Source organism: Vombatus ursinus, unplaced genomic scaffold (genome assembly GCF_900497805.2).
Source record: "Vombatus ursinus unplaced genomic scaffold, bare-nosed wombat genome assembly UNPS02014791.1, whole genome shotgun sequence".
NCBI lineage: Eukaryota > Metazoa > Chordata > Mammalia > Diprotodontia > Vombatidae > Vombatus > Vombatus ursinus.
This window is the reverse complement of record NW_020954569.1, coordinates 7,041,398-7,046,212: the sequence shown is the minus strand read 5'-3', so window position 1 is coordinate 7,046,212 and position 4,815 is coordinate 7,041,398.

Sequence of the window (4,815 nt, the reverse complement as noted above, 5' to 3'; positions counted from 1 at the left end):
GTTTCCTGATAATAATTAGTAGTTTAACTTGTCCTATGTGACATTTGTGACAAATCATATTCTTGTGTTATGATATTATGAAGAATACTGAGTAAAAACAGGGAAAACCTTTCTTAGAATTTCTAGTTTCCTTTAAAGTTTAAAGAATATTTAACAAAAAATAAATCACAGTGTCATTTCTATTCCTACATTTTTCCCTGAAAAATTCTGAAGAATCTTTATATCCACTGCCCATTAATATAACAAAGAGGTAGCTAATTCATAAAGGTTTTTAGACCATCTTACTGGTGAAATACCAACTGATGCAATGCAGGCCACCTAGATTCTAGCCTTTTGCAGGGTTTATAGGTTTTCTTATATGAAAGATTGATTTGGCAAGGGAGGGAGAATTATATTCTAATAAGCAAAAAAGTAACAACAATAATTCTGAAACTGTAGTTCTTCTTGTCTTCTACATCTTGACACTTAGAAATAAATCTCCTAAACTGTTATGCTTAGGATATCTTCCCCCTTGCCCAAAATTGCATATTCTGAAGTTAGAGTTGGGCTTCTTAAACAACCAATTGTCTACATTTATACAGTTATGAAAATCAATATATTTAAGGAAGAATTTTATATATATATGTATATATACATGTGTGTGTATATATGTGTGCATGTATATATATATATATATATATATATTCCAAGGGATGTGATAAAAGAAAGTCTAATTAGAAATTTAATAAACTTGCTTTCACTTCTCCATTCCAGTTTGTGAAGGATCCACATGACCTTAAAAAGAAAAAGCTGGTGAGGGTTTTGTCATTTCAGATAACGAAATAGTCAATTCAGTAGGGAGAAAAAGCAGTCAGGCTGCATAAGTTGTCAAGTGATTTCATTCAAATAATGCTATCATAAGTCCAATCTTTTTTATGGTTTTCACTGGAATCTTTGTTGGTAAGGAATTCTACATAGTATGTCTGGGCTGGTCCTAGGTAAAATTACGAAGAAAAGTAGTATTTCTCTCTGACATTTCTATCATTCTCTTTGTTTTCCCTGACTTTCTCACAAATTATCAACTCCCATGAATATAATGATCCTCTGATATTCCTCCTCCTCCTATAAAAGTACATCCAAATGTAAGCTATTTCTAATAAAACAGATTTCTAAAGGAGTTATTACCTTTAGGGTGTCAGAGACTTACCTTGCCACCTCACCTAGAAGTATTTTCCCTTTAGAAGAGGAAAGAGGGAAAGAGTTATTTTTAACTTCAAAGTAGACTTCCAAGTGCACAAGTGCCTGGGCTGAAGAAATATTTTCAGAAAGAAAACTTTCCCCTTTGTCCCACAATCTTGAAGCCCTATGGGTAAGGTAGCTTGGGAAAAATTCTGTTTTTTTTTTTTTGTCTTAGCTCATTCACATCTAAAACTAGAATGAGTTTGAAGTGGTTTTATTTGTTCAAATCGATAGAACTATTGAAATTTTATATAGTACTTTTTTTAACCAAATGATTTTTGAAGGCTGTTAAAAAAGGTGGTTATATTCATTCTATCAGCTCACTAGCAAGCATTGATTGTATATCTACTATGAGTATTTAACTATATACACATATATACTATATAATATATATAGTAACTGTGCATGTATACACATATATGTTCATATATGTATATGTACACATATATACACATATATAATGTGTATACATATATTCATACACTTAAATACAGAATACATATATACACATAGATATATATGCTATGTATGTGTATATACATACACATACAATAAATACACACAAATGCACACACACACCTTATCTTATTTGACCCTCACAGCAATCCTCTGAAGCAGGTACTACTATTATTTCCATTTTACAGATGAGGAAACTAAGGCTCAGAAATTTTTAATGACTTCTGAGGTTGCAATTAAACTTAGTTCATCTAGGAAGCTGAGTACAATATCTGATACATGTATATGTACATACATGCATGCACATATAAATGCACCACACATACCTGTGTATATGCACACATATGTATGTATACACATATTCACTGTAGGGCATACCAAAGAAATGTTGGACGATCTCTGTCCCTGATAAGGGCATATACCATCTAAATCTATTGAGAAGAACTACAAAAAGTTAAAAAAAAACATGAATCATTACAGCATCCAATAAATAAGTGATCTATAGAATAAATACCTTTGGATTTCAGTAAAGGTTAGATCATCACAGGTTTAACTTGAATTTAGCCCTAAAGGATGAGTAGGATTTCTAAGAGCAATGAGTAGATTTGCCCAGGATAGGGAAATAACTTAATTCTCCCTTTATTCCATGTGATTCAGGGTGATTTATACTTGCTACATAGAAGCAGCATATTGTCTTTTGGAGGAGGGTTAAGACCGAGACATCTTAAATTCTTAGCTAGAGTCACTGAAATTATTTGCCTAGGGGATGTTTTGTATTATTATACCCAACCAATTTGCAGCCCCCTAAAAATCCATATGATATGAGAGCAAAAATATCTGCCAAATACTTTGAAGAACATTAATTAAAAATGCAGTTATAGCTTCTATTTCTTACACAGTTTTGTTATACATATAAACTCTGTGAAACAAATTGTAGTAGCAGACATTGTGCCCAACTTCCAAACTGGAAGACCTGGATTGGAATGCCATGTTGGAAGTCATTTAACATCATTGAGCTTTAGCTTCCCTGTCTGTACAGTAGGGATAATCGTAGCACCTGCTTCACAGGATTGCTGTGAAATTCACATGTGAGGCATGTAAAGCACTTTGTGAACAGTAAGGCAAAACATAAATAAGAATTATTATTGTATTATTGTAGTTACTGCCATTGTTATTAACAACAACAATAGTAAAGAATTTGTATCAATAAACTGCCCTTGATCACCAGTCACTTAGCACATTCATGCATATAGATATTAATATATTGATTGCCATCCCCTATGTCCAAACCTGAAACCAACTGCAATATCATAACTTTTGATTGTCTTGGGGATAAATGATATTTAAACCATTAATCTCACTTTCTATTTGAAAAGAACACCTCATTTTTCTAAGATTGTGAAGGTAATCCTAGTTTTTGTTAAAGGACTACCAAAGATAATTCTGTATTTATCCGTTTGTCTATGGTTTTAACCACAGACTTAAAGCAGCTTCTAACTATCTACTCTGTGCCCATGAATAAAATGTGATATTTTGGGTTTTTTCTGAATTTCTCATATTCTCCTTCTGAGTGAAAAACATTTCAATTTACAGTGATAGCTTTAACAAAAAAAAAAAAAAGAAATACCATAACTTCTCTGTGGAGATCTGTGATATGAGCTACTATGTTGTAGTAAATGTATTTCAATCACTAAACAAAGTATATTGAGAGACCTTTAAATCTTCAGCAATTAGAGAAGAATCTTTTCCATACATTGAAAGATGAAGGGTCAGTTTAGTAATAGGAGGTATACACTCAATTCAGTTATTCAACAAATATGTACTCAGGGTCCATTATGAAGAGTATTATGCATGGGGCTAAATTACAAGGATTTTCTCATTGTCATGAATTGGTAAAAATTGTTTGAAAATTAAGAGCTAAATTTTAGGGGCTCTCTTTAGAAGCAATGTTATATAGGAGTATGGATATTCTTCTCAATACGGATGGATTCTATTTCAGTTCTTCCATTAGTTTGGCCTGGATTTGGGGAAAATGCCCATACTTAGTCTAAATTTGATTCCCTGGCTTGAGAATATAAAAGTAGTCTATTGAACTTAATTCTTCCTTTCAAGTTCAGGAGATAGTACTGACCTCCTTTATTTTCTACCTTTCATTTCCCTTCCTGTCTTCATGACTCATGGAAGTAAGATTATTTTTTTTCCCATTGAGTCTTTGAAATTCTGGACAAATACCAGAAAAAATACCAATTAATCAATTAATCAATCTGTAAAAGGCATTTACTAAGCATTTACTAAGAGCCTTCTATTTATCAGATAAAATGCTAGAACCCATGACTACAAAAAAAAATGAAACAATACCATCAAGGAGCTTAAAAACCTAATTTTATTGTAATTAAAGTAGATTAAATTTAATTTTTTTCCAAAGAGTTTGTTTCAACTTTTCATCATTGTCTCAAATATTTTCTTGAGGGTGATTCGAGCTTCATAACACTGGTCAACTAAAATACTGATAAAGTTAGTAGTCAAAATAAAATAAAACAAAACAAATTTGCTTTATAGCTCATATAGTATGTATATATTATATATGTAATATGTACACATATATATATTTACATATATAATATATGTGTGTGTATTTTCATAAAACATTATCCATGCCTTTAATTTTATAAATGAAAAAATATTAACTTTACCACTTCAGATATTTGATGATGGTTTTCTGTAGTAGAAATAGTTTTCATCATTTAAAATTAAACCATGAAAATGCCACCTTATATTCATTTCTCCTTGCTAAAACAAACCCTTCTACATTAATCTTTGATCCCCAACTCCCAACTTCTCTAGAAAAATAATTCCACTTTCTTCCCTACTCTCTTTGTTATTTCAATCTCGTCTTATCTAGTGGTTCCTTCTCTGATGCCTATAAACATGCCTATGTCTCCCCTATATTGATCTACTTTGTATACATTTTATTTGCAAATAGTTATTTATATATGTTCTGCCCCTTTGGAATTCATACTCCTACAGTAGAGAGCTTTTCATCCTACTGTGTATCTCCAGTATGAAAGATAGTTCTGGCTCATAGTAGGCTCTTAATAAATGATTTTTTCACTGATTTCTGACTGGCAAATGTAATTTTAA